The 21,698-nt window shown below is 42.2% G+C and overlaps 1 long non-coding RNA gene across 2 annotated transcripts in view; it reads left to right on the top strand.

The window, feature by feature from the left end:
• LOC308626867 overlaps window positions 1-21,698 on the top strand; it is a 228,055-nt gene that overhangs the window by 192,040 nt on the left and 14,317 nt on the right. The gene's annotated exons all lie outside the window — the stretch shown is intronic.

Here is a 21,698-nt window from a genome sequence, read left to right as displayed (position 1 = left end):
ATGAGGGGTTAGATTTATCTCATGGATATGCCAGATTACTTGAAAGGGTTTTAGTGCCTTTGATATATGCTCAAAGAATCTTCTTTACCCGTATTTCATTTCACATGCAAAACAGTGAAATGCATGTGTAAAGGCAGGACATTGGTCATTTTTTTCTAGTTTATTCATTAATTCAATCAACTGGTAATTAAAGAGGCTTACTACGTGCTAGATGCTGTTCTAGGTTCTAGGAATAAAGCTGTGAGCAGAACAGTTCATGGAGCTTAACATTCTAACAGTGGAAGAGACAGGTGACCAACTAACAAAAAATGAATATGATAGGAATAAAATGGCACTTTATCTCTGTGCTGTATCCCCAAAAGCCATAGCCCCAGTCTAATCATGAGAAAAACACCAGACAAATTCCAATAAAGGGGGCATCCTACAAAATACTTGACCAGTACTTCTCAACACTGTCAAGGTCATCAAAAACAAAGTTTGAGAAACTGTGACAGCCCAAAGGAGCAGAAGGACACAGGGCAGCTAAGTGTCATGTGGGATCCCGGATGGGATCCTGGAAGAGAAGAGGACATCGGGCAAAAACTAAGGAAGTTTGAATAAACTATTATGGACTTCTGTTAATTTTAAAAAATGAATATGAACATCATAATTTCAGAGAGTGATGAAAGTTTTAAGGAAAATAAAAAGGAGTGATGCCAAAGAGCAGTGGGTTTAGGGAGCACTACTTAGGGGAGATTCCCTGGGGAGGTGATATTGAGATGCCACTTGAAGGACGAGATGGCACCCATCTGCAAAGTAGTGAAGAGCATCTGAACAGGGAACAATGAGGTAGGAATGAGCTAGTAGGTTCAAGAAACACGAGAAGGCTTGTGTGACCAGAACCTGGCAAGCAAGTGGGAGAATATTGCAAGATGAAATTGGAGAGGTTGACAAGTCATGAATGGTCTTCTAGGTTAAACTAAGGAACTTAAATGTTATTCAAGGCCATTGAAAGTCTTTAAGCAGGGAAGTGGCCTGATCTGATTTATCTTTGGAAAATATCACTCCGGCTGCTGTGGAATAGATGCTAAGAATAGATGGTATGAGTGGCTGCCAGGGGCTGGGGAGCAAAGGAAATGGGGAGTGACTGTGTAATGGGTATGGGGTTTGGTTTTGGGGATGATGATGATGTTCTAGAAGTAGATAGTGGGGATTGATTGCACAATTGGTAATATACTAAAAACCACTGAATTGTATACCTTAAAATGGTTAAAATGGTGAATTTTATCTCACTTTGAAAAAGAATCGATTGCAGAAGTGGGGTGAGCATGAACGCAGGTGACTCAGCTATGAGGCTACTGCTGTCAAACAGGAAAGCAATGATGGGGACTTGGATTAGAGCGGCAGCAGCAGAGATGGGGAGGAATGTTTGGGTTCAGACCTCTTTGGAGTAGATAGGATTACTGTAGAGGTGATGGGAATGAAAGGGGTTGTTGAGGGAAAGCAAGCGTGACTAGAACCATAAGAGAGACACTTCTGACTTCTTCTAGTTTATATGAAGACATTCTAATGTGGATTTTATGTGCCGTGTATTAGTATACTTTTGGCTATAAAGAATAGAAAACACCAGCTCAATCTCGGTTAAACAGTAGGAAATCTATTAATTCTCCTAAGTCCAGTGGCAGTAAGGGCTTCATATTGGTACAATCAGCGGCTCAGCATGGAATCAAGGGCCCAGGTTCTTAACATCCTTCCACTATGTCCCCTTTCAGTCTAGCAGCTTTGCTCTCCTATGGGCTGTCTTCACGGTTTTAAGGTGGCAACAGCAGTTCCAGGTGTCAAATACAAACAAGACAATGACAAGGGGGAAAAAAGGCATCCTTTCTTATGTGTCTTTCTTAGGAGTGAAGAAAGTGGAAGATCCGCAATGACTTCTCAGCATGCTGCATATCTGTGTATTTTATTTTATTTTGTTTTTGCCTCATGGAAAGCAATTATGTGTTTATTCAAATGGAACTGAGAAACAGAGAGAAAAAAGAGTAATTTGGGGGTGGGAGTAGAGGAAGGAAAGGTATAGAAATTAAAAAGAAGTGGCTTTCATTTGGCCCTGTGTGGTGTTTGCTGTGGTACGTGCATCTTTCCATGAACAAAAGGAGTCTGGGCTTACAGTTAACGAAGAGACTCGTGTTTTTCTCTCACATCACCATGGTTGCCCTAAACTACCCAAGATCCATCCCCTTTAGCTGGGGATGAGATTTAGTTTCCCCTGAAGTATGTGGAAATAGGAGATGGCCAGGGGTTCCATTAAGAAGGGTGTAGGCATCGGAAAATACATCTTGGGTCAGCAACCAACAGTGTCTGCTCCAAGGTGGGTGAGCAGAACATTTTTGTTTGTTTCAAAAGTTTATTCATTATAAATAGGGAGAGGTGCACAAAACACACAGTACATTATTGTATCCCTAGAACTATGTCTGATGAACTTCACTATCCCTATTTATTTCTTAAAACTAGAGAAAATGCGTTTGGAACAGTCCTGAACATTTGACAAAAACTTGAATTTCCTCAAAAGATTTAATAGGACCAGAGAAAAACGGGAAATCAAAAAATGATGCCTAGTAATAACAGTTACAATCATTGACTGTTTCCTGTGTCTAACATTGCTGCATACTTAGCATGTATCATACCATTTAATTCCCAAGACACCTGATAATGAGGTCTCATTACTACATCTTCACTTTACAAGTGAGGAAATGAAGGTTTAGAAAGTGTAAGGCAACTTGCCAATGTCACACAGACAGTAGAACCAGGATTTGAACCCAGACAGTCTGGCTCCAAAGCCTGCATGCCTAATCTCTGAGCTTCCTACACAACATCGTCAATCTAGACTTGAAAGTTTAAACATTAGAGCAATATTTCTAAACCAACAGCTCTGTTTTGAAACCATGTCCTGCTCTCCTCAAAGAGACTTTGATTTCGATTACTTATCTTCATGTAGGAAATCAAGAGGCATCTTCTTTTCTTTTTCATATATAAAATGGCATTATGAAATTAACTTGCATTTTCAAACTTTCCCCCTTCCCTGAAATTCTGATATGCTTTCTGTGGGGGACATGCCCTTCTGGAGTGTGAATCACTCCTCTGGAGCATTTGGGGGAGATATCCACAGATTGAGATTCCAAAGAAATTCTGGTCCTGATGGAATTCTGGTCCCTGTGACCTGTACTTGCTGTCCATATACCACTCAAGTAAGCTAGATCATTGCTCAACCCTTCACTTAACTTTAACTGAACCGTCTGGTCTTGGGGTCAAAGACCTCCTAGAACTGACTTTTAATTGTGCAAGAGAGGGCAAACCACTAATCCTCTTATTTCTTAAGTAGAGAAAACACATGATAGTTAACATCTCCAAAGGATATGTGGAGCTAATAATAGTCAATTACAATTTGGAAATGAGCATTTTTATTTCTCAGAAGATCATCCTCAAGGGGGAGAAAATACATTTCTATTTCCTCCAAGAAGGCAGGTGAGGCTCAAAGAGTACTTTTGCTTGCTCCTTCTTTCTTTTTTTGCATAATTATTTCTTCAGGGCAGGGAGCGTATTGCTAATAGTCAGCACTTGTGTAGAATTAAATCATAAATACAATAGATAAGACGTGCAGCATTAGACTGGGAGTCGCCCCCGCCCCTCCCGCCCAGCTCATCACGTGGACTACAGGACTGACCCCTGCCTTGAGATCAGCGATTTATCTGTGTCCCAGTTAAAGATCGTGCAGAATTGCCATCCAGGCTGCAAATGCTAAATGGGGCAATAAATATTAATATCATGGCTGCCACTTGGCCTGCACAGATGGAGACTTAGCACAGCCCACTCTCAGCACAGGCAGAGATGATGTCACTGCAGCCACACATAGGAAACCTGGTGTCATCATTTCTCCCCTTCAGGTCTTTGGATGACCGTCAGCTGTGTAGGGCTTTGAGTGGAGCCTGTGTGCTGATAAGAGAACTTGGCCAATTTTAAAAAAATATGCTGGTATTTGGAGATCAAGTTCTTGCTTCTAGCAGTACTATACTACACATGATGTTATTGCCTTATTCTATCCCTTTTAATATTATGTGTAAGTTGACACCATGGAGAATTAAATGAGTTTATATATAACAGTGCTTCAAATACTACTTGGCACATTTATGCATGTAAGTACTATGGAAGTATTAGCTGTTGCTCTTGTTGTTAGACCAAGGGCCTGAAAGGCAATACAAGACTATCCACCTAACATCTCTGAGGGCTGTCTATCCGTGGAGGCTACTGACATTCTCTCTTGGATGTTGGCTGTTGTCAGGACTCATCTATTACTTCCTTCAACTCTCTCCTGAGATAAGCAGTGGCGTAATGGGAGCTTTGGAAGAATGATATTTACCAAGCTTTGGCTACTTGAGGGAAAAGTTTGCTGTAATATTCCCCCTTTCCCTTCTGAGGAAAGGCAGCCCTGCTGTTTACTTCCTTGGTCCATCTCTCATATTGGCAGAGAATCATGGGAATTTCCGCAGTTGGCTATGTGGAAGTGTTCCAGCTTTAATGTTTGTCAAACTAACCCCATAGGATGAAGACTGTTAGACTCTGCATAGTCGCATGAGCTATAGAGACACCTCAGCTGGTATGAGTCCAGACTCTGGCCACATTTGTGACCTCGGGCATATTGCTTAACCTCTTCTAGCCTCAGATTTATTGTCCGTTTAGCCATAGGAAATGGAGAGAATACAAATTTATAGGATTGGGGTGAGATTTAGGAGTAATGTGTATGATACACATAGGGCACTGACTTGGCAAATCATTTGGTGCTCAATAAATGGTAGGTATTGTTTTTGCATAAACTTTGCAGTGTTTATACCAGGGAACAGTGCTTCTGTTGGGTTTCTAAAAGCTCTGCATTCAAAATTATACACACACGCATACAGTATTACAACTAGGTTAAAGTATGCACAGGAAAAAGTAAAAAAAAAATCAAGATGTTAGTAGTCACTATTTGGGGGTGAGTTACTTGTACAATGAAAGAATAAAACAAACTGTATAAGAAATGACTGCAAGTCATATTCATTTTAATCACCCTAGTGATTCTTGGTGAGTATATTCTCCTTACGTTCCCCTCTTCTTACCAGATGTGAGCATGATTAGGATTCTGTGAGAAGTATTTTATACCTTTGCTTTTTTTTAAATTTATTTATTTAATTTATTTATTTTTGGCTGTATTGGGTCTCTGTTGCTGCGCATGGGCTTTCTCTAGTTGCGGCGTGTGTGGGCTACTCTTCGTTGCGGTGCGCGGGGCTTCTCATTGCAGCGTTTTCTCTTGTTGTGGAGCACCGGCTCTAAGCGTGCGGGCTTCAGTAGTTGTGGCACGTGGGCTCAGTAGTTGTGGCTCGCGGGCTCTAGAGCGCAGGCTCAGTAGTTGTGGCGCACAGGCTTAGTTGCTCCGTGGCATGTGACATCTTCCTGACCAGGGCTCGAACCCGTGTCCCCTGTGTTGGCAGGCAGATTCTTAACCACTGCGCCACCAGGGAAGCCCTACCTTTGCTTTTAATATCTTTATATTCATATATATTTGCCTAAAGAAAATATATAGTATTGTTTTATGTGTTAGCTTTAAAAATGGTATTCTCCCATATGTGTCTTCCGTAATTGGCTTTTTCATAAAACACTATGTTTTTGATATCTCATCACACTGCTACATATGAATGTAATAATTCCTTTTAACTGGTTTGTTTTGTTTATATGACTTTACCATATTTACTTATTATTCCACTTTTGATGGACATTTAGTCTGTCCTCATTTTTCACTCATCCAAGCAATACTGCAGTGAATCCTTGAATGTCTCTCTCCTTTGCACATGGGTGTTTCTTTAGAGGAAACACCCAGAATCTCTTGGAAAATTGTTCATATATTTAGCCATCATAGATGCTATCAGCTACCCTTCAGAATGACTGTCCCTCTTCTGTAGCCCTCTACCAAAAGTTAATTTTATCAAATTTTAAAGTGTTTTCCAATCTGATCAAAAAATTGCACCCCATAGGGGTTTCTTTCCTTTTTCTTTTGGAGTAATTGTAGATTCGCAGCAAGTTGCAAAGGTAGTTCAGAGAGGTTTGTGTACCCTTTACCCAGTGTCTCCCAATGTCTCATGTAAGTACAGTACCATATCAGACCTAGAAATTGACATTGATATAAAGTGTGTATAGTCCGTGTCACTTACCACATGTATGGATTCATGTAACCAATACCACAACCAAGGTACTGCTGCCCTAACCCCTGACACCTCCTAATCTGTTCTCTACCTCTGTCATTATGTGTCATTTTGAAAATGTGATATAAATGCAATCATGCAGTATATGACCTTTAGAGATTGGCTTTTTTCAGTCAACATAAAGCCCTTGAGATCCATTCAAGTTATTGCTTTTATCAGTTATTTGTTCCTTTTTATTGCTGAGTGGTATTCCATGATGAGGATTCCCTCAGTTTGTTTACTCATTCATCTGCCATAGGACATTTTGGTTGCTTCCAGTTTGGGGCTATCACCCGTAAAGCTGCCTTTTAACACCACTTACAGGTTTCTGGGTGGACACAAGTTTTCACTCCTCTGGGATCAATGCCCAGAGTGCAATTGCTGGGTCATATGGTAAGTGTTCAGCTTTTTAAGAAACTGCCAAACTCATTTCCAGAGTGGTTGTACCATTTTACATTCCCTCCAGCAATATCAGACAGATCCATTCCTCCACATTCTCACTACCTGGTGTTGTCACTAAGTATTATTTTAGCTTTTCTAATTGGTGTGTAGGAATATTGCTTTGTGGTCTTAATGTGCATTTCTCTGAAGCCAGGTATGTTAAATGTGTGCTTATTTTCCATCTGTATATCCACTTCAGTGAAGTGTCTGTTCATATCTTTTGCACATTTTCTAGTTGGACTGTTTTTTTACTGTTGAGATTTGAGTGTTCTCTATATATTCTCGATATGAGTCCTCATCTCAGGGTGGAAGTTCAGGATCCCCAAGTGTCCCAATGATGGGGAGGTGGGCATCCCATCATCACCAGGTGGGGATGAAAGCCTGACTCCTCACTTCCTTTTCTGACACCACCCAAACTTGGGGAGGAGCTGTGGGGTGCAGAGGGGTGCTCATTATACCTCATCTAGAGTGGAAGCTTAAGCTCCCCGCTCAGCCTTTGCTGGCGGTGTGAGGGCAGGGCCACAGTGTTGCCTGTGGGATCCAGCTGGAGTAGAGCAGGTACTGTCTAAAAGTGTTCTGTCTCTCCAGGCTGCCCCTTTCCTGGCTTCTGACCTGAGAGAGCAGGCTCTTCTTGGGCTTTTTTTTTGGTCTGTGCCTGTTGGTACTTCCTGGGTGCTCACTTCTCCAGCCCCCAGTCTGGGATGTACGAGGCAAAAAGAAAACCCAGGGGACTCAATGCCCTGTTGGTTCTCGGGTTCCAGGGTCCCTATCTGGTCTCCCTTCTTCTGGCTACCTTTCAGAGTCTTCTTATATCATTTTATATGTAATACCCAGGGTTCTTATCTGTACTTAGCAGGAAGACTAGAGAAAAGCACTTCTAGAAGCGCTTTATATTTTCCAGAAGCAGAATGCAAACCCCGTTGTTTAAATTTGCATTTTTGTTATTAGTGAGGTTGATTATCATTTCATCTATTCACTGGACATTTGCCTTTCCCGCTTCTAGATTTCCCTGCCTCTCCACACACCCTTTGCCTATTCTCCTATTAGATGGATTATATTTTTCTTAATGATTTGTCAGAGTTCTTTATGTAGTCTGAATAAAATTTCTTTGTCAGTTTATATATGTTGCATGTATTCTCAAAATCTGTTACTTGTTTTATCTTTGTTTATAATGCTTTTGTCATGCAGAGACCTTTAAATAAGGCAGTCAGCATGCTGTCTTTTAATAACAAAAAATGTGGGAACTGCATAAATAAGCATTGATGGGAAGGTGACATCCCATGTAACTGTTAAAAGGAATGTTCCTCTCTAAGTCAAGAAAGATCCAGATCTAACTTAGATCTCTTGTTTTATCGATTTCCTGTCCTCTTCCAGTACTTTGAGAGTATAAAACATTAGTAACAGATAGTATTCCTGTTCCCTCTATTGTCTTCCTCAAGAATGATTTCTCCATTTGCCTTTCAAAGCTATGCTAATTCCTTCCCTTTTTTGCTGTAGTCATTGCATAGTTGTAGTGTCATTTCTTTTTATCTTATCCTTATTTGATGGATATAGCTCTATCCAGATCTTTTACTTGCTCAAATAAAATGTATTATACATGTATTACATATATATATACATACACACATCTATGTATTGTATATATATGTATGTGTGTATATAATACATATGTGTATTATATATATATTACATATGTATGTATATATTGTATATGGATTTTCTCCTGACACCTTCCCCATCTCTTACCTCTGTGTGTGTTCTGTTAGTTTGTCTTCCACCTTCTGCTTTTCTCTTACTGGGGCAAGGAAAAGGAATAAATCTAGGATTGTGTTTAATTGTGGTTGGTGAATTTGATCTCTGGTTCAGCTCTCTTCTCTGGAATTGTGTTAAGAGTTCCCCCTAGAGAGGGGCCCTCAAATTTTGAATTATTCCCCCAATTCAAGCTGTGCCACCAAGTCATTTTTTCTGTTGGAGACAATCTTCCCTAGTTTAAAAAAATTCTCCTGGCTCACCTGCGTCTCCCCAGCTGTGAATGCACTCAGCTTGAGTGGAATAAAATAAAAGTAAGGGATTTGGAAATGATGGGCCCTTATTCCACCCTGAGGGCTTCCTATGCATTCCCTTGGACCATCACCATCTTCAGTGGCTTTTGTTTTGTTTCTTTTCTCTTCCTGTTCTGCTGAAAGCCTTACCTGTGGTTGGAAAATTTTAACTTTTGGAGATTTTTCCACAGAATTTCCCCTGCTTTCCTTCCAGTCAGTGAAAAAGAAAGCAGTGAGACATGGTTTCTTCTTCAGTGTTGGGTATGATTTATCCAGGGTGTCAGGGAAGAACTTCTCGGGAAAGGCATGCTTCATCTTCACCCCCGGTGGCATATCCCACTCCCAAAATGGAAGGAGGATGGGGGTGAGCAAGATTAATGAGATTTTTCTGAATTTTGTCTGTGCCTCGTCTGCACAGAAATCTCTCTGGGGGAGTTTTATATTGGGCCAGGCATCAATTTCCTGAGTCTTCCATTTTGAGATACTTTCCAGTGTCAGAGCACTGCTCTTATATCATTCATCGGTTTTATTTATTTATTGTTCATCCCATTTCATTAGGTTCATGATGAGAGGATATCATAATTTTGTTGTATCTACTTTGCCATCTCTCCCCAAAAGTTGCCCAAATGAAAATAAAAATGCCACTTTCAATTCCTTGTGTCTGATGTTGCTTGTGTGTTACTAAGAGAAAGAATACTTGTTTTTATTGAAGACAACTAAGTTTTTTCCATGAACTACAACCTTATAAACTAAAAAGACAGTTAAAGTAATGAATAATGCATAAGTATGAAAATCCATGTTAGCGTCAATTTTTACTTGTTTCTTTCAGAAATCTTTTTCTCAAATTCTCTTACAAGTTAATTATTCTCATTACATATGAACTGAGTTGCCAATTCTTTTTTCTTTCTTTCTTTCCTTCTTCCCTTCCTTCCTTCCTTTCTTCCTTTTTCTTTTCCCCTCCTCTCTTTATGATCAGTTAAGTTTCCCATGACTTCCAAGGGAACTCTTCACCCCTCTAGGAGGTTCCTCTAACCTGCCTCTGCTGGGAAGTATGCCTTTCTCTAGACATTTCTAGAAATTGAAAATTAAAGGTATAAACTTATTTCTTCCCTCAATTTTAACAGCGATTGCCTTTTATATGCCTTCTTTCCCGACAGCACATAGAGAAGTCTCCAACAATAGCATTTCCCAAATCACTTGCTTGCACCACCTCCTTTAGAAGGAGACCTGACTTCTAAAGGTGTAGAAGGAGGAGAGGGTGCCTTTTTCCAGAACATACTTGGTTTAACCCAACTGAGCTGCTTGGTCTTACCAACATTCCATGTTCATTCTGCAGTTTTAAAACAGCAAACACTATGCCCAATATGCCGTGGCTAAGTCCCATTCCCTCCCCTGTTTGACTTCTGCTGGTCCTTAAGCTATCAGTTTAGATATGGTTTGATATGATTTCTCTGGGAAGCCTTCCCTACTCCCCAGAACTGGATTGGGGGCCCCTTATGTGAGTCCACTCCCATGACACACTGTCTGCATCCCTGATTTGCATTGATCACTCTGAATGGTGATTGCCTTCATCTTTTTATTTCCTATTGGACAGCAAGTCCAGGAGGAAAGACAGTAAGCACCCTGCTCAGTACTTGGCATGCAATTGCCTCTCAATGAATATGTGTTTCATGGCTACATTTTTTAAAACTTAATAACATTTTGAAAGTTTTTAAAGTGCTTTGAAGTCCAAAAACAGTGTACAGTTGCCAAGTTGTTTCCCGTCATCCCATCCTTTGTGGTTTATTGGAAGGGGGGCGTGCATGCATTCAATTCACAAAACTGTGATCCAATAGACCAAATTTTCATGGAGTTTGGTAAAGCACCAGAGCGAAGTTACATGTTGAACCGGCTGAGAAGCCACAGGTTTCATCACACTATTATTAATGGCTTTTTATTTATTATTATTTTTTATCATTACTGTGTCGCCATTCCACCCTTTGCAGATTTCATCAAAGGCCCAATCTCTGCCCTGAGGCTTTGGACTTTCTCATCCCACTGCCTGAAGTCACCCATCTGTGAAGCAAGGGCAATACGCACCTACCTCCTAAGGGTGTTGAAAATTAATTACGCAATGGCCTGCTGTCTTCAATACTGAAAACAGCGTGTAAGTGCATGTGTTCCACGTCTCTTTAAATTACACCCCATGTGTGAGTGAGGTGGCTGAGACCTCGAAGCATTTGGATTTGCAGAAGGGCTTTGAATGCAGTACAAAGCTTGTTGTCTCAATGTAACGTATCAATAGGAGGCATTAAAATGTCAGCACCTTTTCAGGGGTTTTGTTCATTAAAATGGCTGCAAAAGAGTCCTTGGACTGAGTGAATGTAGGCCAAGTCACAGTCTAAGCAAGCAGGAGTCTCCGGAGAGCTTCAGGAGTGTGCGAAGCAAGAGTTTTCAATGGCGGGTGAAGCGGGGCTCAGGGGCTCGGGGAGAAAGTTGGATTTGCCCGGCACTCCCGCCCCCCAGCGCTGCAGTAGATCAACTTGACACTTCCCGGCTCTAATTTCCTTCCTCCTAGTTTTGATTTCGCGGCATTCCCAATTATGCAGCTGCCAGGAAAGGAAGCAGTGGAATTGCAATATAGAAAAGACCAGGCCACTTCTTTTTTCGGATCAGACATTTCTGCGCAGAGAGCCAACGGGTCACACCTTCTGCCGGTTCCGAGATGCTTCCAGGACAACCCAGCACAATAACCGGGCTGCTTCTTCTGGTTGGCTTCACACTTTCCTCAATGGCCACGCGGGTTCTCTGTGGCCTGGGGCACCATCTATAATAGGCCATTTTATTTGGTAAATATTTTCCTACTTACTGAAGCGTGTTCATTATTAATGACCAGAAAGGGAACTCCTGCCTCCTGTGGCAGAAGTTGATACATTTGCTTTGTATAATTGCTGTGTATAGTTAGCCATGTGGTCCTTCAGCTAAAATAAATTGCCTTCTTCCCATAAGAGGCTCCCACAGTGTCACGGGAGAACGAGAGGGAAATTGGCCGCTGAGACTAATCTCTTAGCTAACACGATGGACGGATCCAGAAACTGAAGGCAGATGGCAAGTTCTAGATGAATAGCATTTTTTAATGGCTTCAGAATATCTCTGTCTGTAAACGGCTTTGCTGAATGACAACACGTAGGGCAATTTAATTTATCTATTGCTGCGTTGTCAGACCTTCTGAGAACTGTTCTCCCATTTGTCTATTAGGACAAAAACTGATCTCCTTTCAAAGGGGGAAATATAGGATGCTACAATTTAAAAGGCCAGTCGAGTGGAAGGGTTAGAAGAAAACCCTGCAATTATTTACAAATAGATGACAAGGATCCTTCCACACCAACAGTCTCTTGCATTTTGGCATTTGAAGATAGCAGCTCCATGTTGAGATTTAAAGGCAGAAGTTGAACTCCGAACTCTGAAATGAACTAGGCCCAAGGTCTAGGAGAAAAGGTCATGATAAAGACAGCACACCCTGTCTGTCTCCAATGACTAAGAATTCACATTCTACTGATGAGATTAACCCTTCATCATCCAAGCATGTGATTTGAGAAATGCTACTAATGAGAACACAGCTTGTCTGTATGCTGTCCGGAAAGAAGGCGTATAAAAGGTAATCAGTGGTAAAATTGAGGGAAGAAATAAGTTCATACCTCTAAGTTTCAATTTCTAGAAATGCCTAGAAAAAGGCATACTTCCCATAAGAAGCAGGTTTGAGGGAAAAGGTGTACTTCCCATAAGAAGCAGGGGTTTTTTGTGTTTTTTTTTCCTTTGTGGTACGCGGGCCTCTCACTGCTGTGGCCTCTCCCATTGCGGAGCACAGACTCCAGACGCACAGGCTCAGCGGCCATGGCTCACGGGCCCAGCTGCTCCGCAGCATGTGGGATCTTCCCAGACAGGGGCACGAACCCGTGTCCCCTGCATCGGCAGATGGACTCCCAACCACTGCGCCACCAGGGAAGCCCCAAGAAGCAGTTTTAAAGGAGCATCTTAGAGTGGTGAATAGAAAATAACTAGCATTTATTACAAGTTAGCAGATATACTCACCCTGAAATTAAAGGATGAGAGTTAAACAGAGGGGAAGTTATATGGGAACAATAATTTTATAGTAAGAACCAAGCCACAGACACAGAGGAAGTTAGACCATGGTCAGCTTTTCCCTGTCTTTTCTGATGTTGGAAGTGAAATGATGCAGAAAGCTGTTCTTTCTTCTGTGTTACATCAGGACTTCAAAACATACAGGTGCTAGTAATTAGTGACCACTTGCAATTTATGTTGTTGTTTTAATAAAGCATCATATTTGGATTGGGATCATTTACCCTCTCTCTCAAATCTGAAAACAAGCCTGGCTTGTTTATTCACATTATTCAATTCAGCTTTACAGATATTTATTGATTTCCTGCAATGTTCAAGGCGTTTGTAGACACTGACCATGCTTTACAAGCCCCAAATTGGGTCAAGAGTCCTTATTTGTACAGTGAGATAAAATATTTGAAATTGAGACTCTTTCCAAAGTTCCAAATTATAAACTTGGTGCCAGGAGCTGAAAGGAAAAATTAAAAAAGCTCTTCAAGGTCTTGCATACACAGGAATTAAATAATTATAAAAATAACTATAGCAGAAGATGCTCTCAGACAGGTGCTCCCAAGAAGGCACAAACTAAGCCGTGTGGTTGCCCTATATGCAGAGTCCCAGGCCCATCACATACAAATCACGTGACCCTTAGTAGGTGGTCGGGTCTCAGGGAGGCCCGGTCTCCACTGTAGAGTGGGGATAATAATATCCAGTTAACAGATGTGCTGTGAGGATATAAGGCCTTGGAACATATGAGCTGTTTAAACAAAGTGTTGAAAATGCATTGTGGATTTAAAAGAAGGAATGACATTAGAGTGGAGAGAGGTGGACGGAGACAGGATCCCTGTTTTAAGGTGGTATTTGAGGTGTCTGAGGGGTGAGCTTTCCACAGGGGGATGATGTGCTGGGAGGAGGAGCTGCATGTGCAGAGAGAAGAGTCAGTGCTTCTAGTGTCCTGGCGTCATTTAGGGCATCCTGGGGACGAGCGCCTACTCGGCTGAGAGCAACTGGAAGGATAAAGTGAGCCAAGGACACAACCATGGGCGATGCTGGTGGGTGAGAGGAGGAAGTACAGGTGGCAAGAGCAGAATGTGGTCTGAGAGTTAGAGGAAAACTGGCAGAGAAGAGCATCACAGATGCTGAGAGATGAAAGAATGTCAGTGGGAGCAGCGGTGTCCAATGTTTCAGTGAACCGGACAAGGAAAACCAAGGAAACCAGTAAATCGGGTGAGTCCGTGGTCAGTGGTAGTCTTCAATGGTGATTCTGTAACGATACTACACCTGTGTTGCTATGCCTGCGTCTCTTACCGAGGTTGGGTTTGTTACCTTGTATTGGGAAGGGCTTGGCCTTTTCCGGCCATGGGTGAGGGGACTCCCCATGCTTCATGAATGGGATGGATGGTGCAGTGTCAGGAAGGCTGGGTGTCGAGGGAGGACACTGAAGATCAGAAGGCAGGCAGGAGAGAGAACTCCTAGACCTCTGTGGGTCTCACTTCCTGGAGTCTGGACTTTAAGAGGAGTTTAAGAAGGACCTGAAGAAGCTTCTAGAGAGAGGAAAATACCCTCTGCACACAGAACTAGCACAGAGGCATCCTCAAGCTAAAAGTCTACGAGGAAGTCCTACAGAGTTGGGCAGATCATTTGGTTTCAGGTGATTCCTTCAGTTTGTTTACCCCAGATCTTCGTCCTGTCTTGTTTAGAGGTTTCTGACTGGTTGTAGTTGTGCTGGGGGGAAGAAGTATGGTGGGACCTGATCCGGACTGAGGTGCTGAGGAGGACACAGCACCCCTGAAGCCGAGTGGGAGTGGCACCCTTGAAGGAGAGCAACCACAGCGGGGAGCCGGGGTCCAGGGGAGGCCAGAGGGTGAGACGAGGAAACAGGGGAGGTGGCTTTAGAGGTGAAGAGAAGGCGGGGGCTGTGGCAGATTCCCGGCTTCCTCCCGTCATCGGCATATTGCAGACGTTGAGCTGGCGCAAGGGGAGCGGTGTGGGGATGGGGAACTCGTCACTAGCAAGGCCCCACCCACATCCTCTGGGAGCCTGAGAAAATAACGGGGTTTAGGGCCTTTGCTCCGAGCAGCGTGGACGTGTCTGTGCGAGGCAGAGAGGGGTGCTGGAGGGGCAGGGGGCGCGGAGGGCAGGTGGGGTCCAGGGCTCAGGTGGTCAGGCAGCCTTGAAGATTCCTCTGCTGCAGCACAAAGAAAGACACTCCCAGGGAGAAAATGGGTGATTTTTTGAGGGAGAGAGAAAAAGGAAGACGCTTCAGACGGCCTTGGCCCTCCAAGCGGAGTAGAAACTGAGATCTGCACAGGGAGACAAGGCAGGGTGGAGGGCCTGCGGGGGCATTTTGGAAAAGGTAGGAAGGAAACAGATGCCACGTAGTCCTGCAGGCTGGCTCATCGGTCACCGTGTGGTGACAGCTGCCAGAACGGCAGGTGTTAGGTCTTATAGGGGAGATATCATTGGCCTCTGACATGCCCACTGGCTGAGCTACCCAAGCCCCAGGGCGACTGTCTTCAGGTTGTGGCCTAGAAAACTGCAGATTAGACACAAGAAAGGGCGACATAGTCACACCAAGCGAAGCACATGCAGGTTGCTGCCTGGACTGCCCCTTACCTGTTTCTCTCTCTAACAAACTTCTATTCAACCTCGACGCTCAGCTCCATGGTCAGTGACACCTTCCTGAACTTCCCAGGCAGAACTAGTTTTCTTTCTTTGCTCCCTCCCTCCCACTTGTATCTGTAACTCCTGCCATTGTTGTAATGTTGGCAGGACTGTGTGGTCCACCCCCAGACTGTGAGCTCCCTGAGGGCAGAGGCTATATGTCTTTTCACCTTCGTGCGCAGGGTTTGGCGTGGCCCAGACTCCACAGCCCAGGCTTCCATCCAACACACAGCACCACAAACAGCCAGGAGCTCCAGCCTCCCATGAGCACTGCTCCAAGGTCTCTCACTTTTCTCGTTCGAGTTCACCTTCATTCCCATGTAAACCACCCAAACAATAGTTCTTCTCAGCCTCCTTACGGTGCAGCCAGCTGTCCTGCATATGCTGATTGGATATCAGTCACAATTTTTAAATTTTTTTATTTTATTATTTTTTTTTGCGGTACGCGGGCCTCTCACTGTTGTGGCCTCTCCCGTTGTGGAGCACAGGCTCCGGACGCGCAGGCTCAGCGACCATGGCTCACGGGCCCAGCCGCTCCGCGGCATGTGGGATCTTCCCGGACCGGGGCACGAACCCATGTCCCCTGCATCGGCAGGTGGACTCTCAACCACTGCGCCACCAGGGAAGCCCTCAGTCACAGTTTTTAATAGGGCTTTATTTGGAACTGATAAGGGAGCAAGTGATCTATGGAAATAATCGATGAAGGCAGATAGATTTCCCTTTGATTTGGGAAACTTTTGTTTCATCACACCCTAAATTTAATCTGAGAGAGAGAGATAGAGAGAGAGGGAGAATATGAATGAGATCACGTGTGTGAGCTGTAAGCACTTGCTCATCACAGTATGATTCAGACCAGCAGCATCCATGTCGCCTGGGAGCTCATTAGACATGCAGAATCTCAGGCGTACCCAGACCTGCTGAGTCAAAATCTGCCTTTTAACCAGATCCCCTGCCTATTCACAAGCACATTCAGAAGGACATCTTGCCATTTTCAACAACATGAACGGACCTTGAGGACATTATGCTAAGTGAGAGGAGTCAGATAGAGAAAGATAAATACTGTATGATCTCACTCATACATGGAATCTAAAAAGCCAAACTTGTAAAAACCAGAGTAAATGGTGGTACCAGGGGATGGAGGTGGGAGGATAGGACAGATGTTGTTTAAGGGAACAAACTTGCAACCTGTAGTAAATAAGCCCTAGAGATTTAATCCACAGCATGGTGAGTACAGGCAATATTGTCGTATAATCAGCAAACTTGCTGAGACTAGAACAATTATTCCAACCACTAAAAAGAAATGACAAGTATGTAACATGAGACAGGTGCTAATTATCACTACAGTGGCACTCATATTACAATATATAAAAGTATCAAATTAACATGTTGTATACGTTAAATTTACATAATGGTATATGCCAAATGTATTTTAATGAAAAAAAAAAACTGAGAAGCACCATCAGTGGTGAAGAACTGATATGAGTAACTTACTATTACGGGAGATGCAGCCAGACAATTATTCTGTCTATTCTGTTTCTTTTTTTAAAGTGGTGGACACACTAAATTTACTTTGTGTCTCAATAAAGGTCATGAGGAGTAGCTTGAAAAACACTACATTAGGGCTTCCCTGGTGGCACAGTGGTTGAGAGTCCGCCTGCCGATGTAGGGGACACGGGTTCGCGTCCTGGTCCGGGAAGATCCCACATGCTGTGGAGCAGCTGGGCCCGTGAGCCATGGCCACTGAGCCTGCATGTCCGGAGCCTGTGCTCCACAACGGGAGAGGCCACAACAGTGAGAGGCCCGCGTACAGCAAAAAACAAACAAACAAACAAACAAACACTACGTTAGTTCATCTGCTTTTCAGAGCTTGACCCATAAATTGTAAAGTTCCCACTGATGCTTTTAGGGCTTCTCAGACCTTCCAACCACCCCCAATGGCAGTGGACAACCACCACTGTGAGCCCCCGGTTGTCTGGGGCGTGAGAAGAAACCACTGAAAGCTTGAAACTTTGTTTGAGGTGTTTTGTTTTGTTTTGAAACTTTACAGAAATTTTACATACAGATTTGATTTGTAATATCTGTTTGCTTTGGCATAAAAACATGTTTTTCCTTGTGGAAAATTTCAAACACACAAAATAGAATAATATGGTGAATCCCCTCTTATCATCACCCGGCTCTAAAAATTATCAACATTCTGTCCTTCTCTTTCACCTTTCTGTCTCCTCCAACACACGCAGATAGAGACAGACAGACACACACACACACACACACACGCACACACACACAAAGTTTTTGCTGGAGTTTTTTCAAAACAACTTCCAGACAGCATGTTATTTCACCTCAAAATTCTCTAATGGGTGAGGACTTTTTAAAACTTAAACTTCAATATCATTACCACACCTAACAAAATTACAAATAACTCTTCAATATCATCTTGTTCTCAGTCAGTCTTCAATTTTCCCTAGTTGTCTCATAAAATGTCTTTTTATGACTGAATAGTCTGAATTGGATCATAAAAATATCCACATATTGCATATGGTTGATGGCTCCCTTAAGGGAGTTCCCCCACTTTTTGTCTATTTTTAATGCTGTTTATTTGTGGTAGAAACTGAGTAATCTTTCCTAGAGGTCTTCCTTAATTAGGTACTTGGCTAATTGTAACCCCTGGTGTCATTTAACATGTTCCTCTGTTCCCCACATTTTTAAAACCTGGTTGGTAGGGGACTGATTCACATCAGGTTTAAATTTTGGCAAGCAGTGCCAAATGCTAAAGAGTGCTGTTCTGTACTTTCATCCTATCAGGGGTGCTTGCCCCGCTCTGGGGGCTACTAAGATTGACCAGTGGGTTGAGGGGGTGTCAGTCTGATCCATCCATTATAAAATTCCCATCAACATTTTACCTAATAGTTTGGTGGCCACTGAGGATTGTTGCCTGGAGCCATAATTTCACCAGGGTAACAAATGGTGATTTGCTAATTCTGTCATTTCTTCCACCTTTATTAGCTATAATATAAAAAATAACTTTCTGTCATCAGTTGTTTGCCTACCCTGAAATACCCTAAAAGTAAAATAAGATAAATGCTTTATTCTTTCCCTTTATTAACCAATTTTCAAAATGAGTAGTTACCCTCACAAGATTGTTTACAGCCCCATTTCACAGAAAAGGAAGCTGAGCCAGCGAGAGGTTACATGACATTCCCAAGATCACACAGCTAGTAGGGGACAGAGCGGCAATTCAAATTTTAGTCAGACAGACTGCAGAGTCCCTTTAACTCTCTTGACTTTCCACTTCATATTTATAAACATGTTAGAATGTTAGTACAGTAGATTCATAAGTAGGAATTACTTTCTTGCTTAAGAAAACTTATCCTTATTGACTTAGAAATACCCCTCCACAATGGGATATCACCTTACATTTGTCAGGATGGCTATTATCAAAAACAAAGACAAAAAGCAAAAAACAAAAGCAAACAAAAACAAAAGACAACAAGTATTGGCAAAGAGTTGAAGAAACTGAAATCCTTGAACACTGTTGGCAGAAATTTTAAATGGTGTAGCCTGTATGGAAAATAATATGGAGGTTCCTCAAAAAATTAAAAATAAAATTACCATATGATCCGGCAATCCCACTTCTGGGTGTTTATCCAAAGAATTGAAATCAGAATCTCAAAGAGATACTATCCTTCCCATGTTCATTGTAGCACTATTCATGGTAGCTAAGATGTGGAAACAGTGTAACTGTCCATCGGTGGATGATAAAGAAAATGTGGTATATATACACAATGGGATTTTACTCAGCTTTAAAAAAGAAGGAACTCCTAGAATATGTGACAACATGGATGAGCTTTGATAACACTATTAAGTGAAATAAGTCAGTCACAGAGGACAAATACTGCATGATTCCACTCAGATGAAGTACTTAAAATAGTCAAACTCATTGAAGCAAAGAATAGAATCATGGTTACTAGGGACTGTGGGGAAGGGGAGATGGGGAGCTGCGAATCAACAGGTATAAAACGTCAGTCACGGAAGAGAAATAATTTCTAGAGATCTGCTGTGCAACACTGTGCCTGTAGATAACAATATTGTACACTTCAAAATCTGATAAGAGGGTATATCTGATGTTGAATGTTCTTACTGCAATAACATTTTTAAAAGAAAAGAGAAAAAGAGAAATAAATTTCCCTGTCATTTGGAGAGAAAGAAACCTGAATGGAAGATTAAATATAAAGAACTATTTTCTTCTCCATCAAACTTTGGAAAAGTATCAGGTGCATTGTTACTACTATTAATGAAATATCTGTGCAAATGACCCTGAAGAACGTTTCACTACCATGAACTGTAAGCTCGTGGCTTTTTCAGATGACTTCTAATTAACTTCTAATTAACCTATATCACTCAGCAAAAGGCTTCCTCCAAAATTCCACATAACAAAGAATTGTCTAGAGAAGTAGCTAGTCAGAAGGATGGGGATGGGGGTTATCACCTGAAATACAGATATTCGATGGTTAATAGACATTAGAAAATGAGATGCTAAAAATGCTCACGTGGCTGAACATTCACAAAGTAAAGAGGTTGACGAGGAAACAGTTTGGAAAGCTGCAGGTTATAAAGCCCAAGGAATGAAAGAAACTATATTCATTTAAAATACAAAAATATTGCTAGATGCAAAAAAACTTCTGCAACTCCATTCCTTTCTGCCTTTCTTGGTTTATTTCTTGGTACTCCCCTGTGGACGCCGCCCCTTGCCTGTGGAAAGACTCTGCTTTCACTACAGCATAAGCTCCATGGGGCAGAGATATGGGTCTATGCTGTTCACTGTCGCCCCGGTACTGAAAACAGTGTCTGGCACACAGTAGGCACTCAGGATATTTTTCTTGAACAAATCTATAACCTTTTCTATGAAAGCCCTATAGTTTCAAGGTCAAACTCAACTCAAGCCCATTTCTTTCAAGAAACTGTAATTCCTCCATCTGATAACATTATTAATTGCTCTATTACATCAATACTTTGTACCTTGTTTTAGTTTTTCTTTAATTCATAGATTTCTTTGCCACTAGATAATTAGTCCCTGCTAGTTTTTCCAAAGATATAATCCAAAGATGTGTTGCATCAATTCTACTCATGGTGCTTAATTTTAAAAGTTGTATGCTAGGCTTTGCCCCAGACCTACAAAATCAGAATTTCTGGAGGTGGAACCCAGGAATCAGCACACCTTACCATTTCCCCAGATGAGTCAGGTGCACACTGAGGTCTGAAAAGCCACCAAGGAGGCCTCTTTCATCTTTTTGCTTCCATTGTGCTGACACAGGGCTTAAGCTTCACAATCAATGTTTATTCCGTTGAATTGAATTGAACTAAGTGATGGCCATAGTGATGCTGCAACTAATTTTCTTGTTAATTTTGAAATACAGCTGCCTTCCCAGAGGAAGCAATACATGGAGTTAAAATTACCTGTTTCTCTATAGGACAACAGAACACAGATTTGAAAACAAATAAAATTCTGATTTTTGTGTAAATTTCAGGAATGTAAGTACACACAGAGGAAACTAACTACACAATACAAAACACGTGTGTACATCTTTTTTTTTTTTTTTTTTTTTTTTTTTTTTTTTTGGTACACGGGCCTGTCACTGTTGTAGCCTCTCCCGTTGCGGAGCACAGGCTCCTGACGCGCAGGCTCAGCGGCCATGGCTCACGGGCCCAGCCGCTCCACGGCACGTGGGATCTTCCCGGACCAGGGCACGAACCCATGTCCCCTGCATCGGCAGGCGGACTCTCAACCACTGCGCCACCAGGGAAGTCCCTGTGTACATCTTAATGAATATTTGCAAAAGGAGCACAACCATGCAACTAGTACCCAGATCAGAAATAGAGCAGGACTCGTATCACAGAAGCCCCTTCCTTCCTGCCTCTTCCTGTCACTACAGTCCTTTGAGGGCAGCCACCAGCCTGACTGCTAACACCATAGATTTGTTTTAGTGTTTGTTTGCTTACATATTTTAAATCAATCAATCAATCTATCTACCTATCTATCTATCCATCTATCTCCATGTTGTCACATTCATTTGTTCTCACTGCTGTGTAATGTTCCATCACATGAATATAGTACAGTTTGCTTATCCACTCTACATAGATGGATATTTGAGTTGTTTTCAGTTTGAGGCTATTATAAAAAGTGCTTCTATGAATATTTTTGTATATG

Source organism: Mesoplodon bidens (assembly GCF_964165515.1).
Source record: "Mesoplodon bidens genome assembly, chromosome: 13".
Taxonomy (NCBI): domain Eukaryota; kingdom Metazoa; phylum Chordata; class Mammalia; order Artiodactyla; family Ziphiidae; genus Mesoplodon; species Mesoplodon bidens.
The sequence above is the reverse complement of the archived record's forward strand: the minus strand, read 5'-3'. Positions and strand labels throughout refer to the sequence as shown.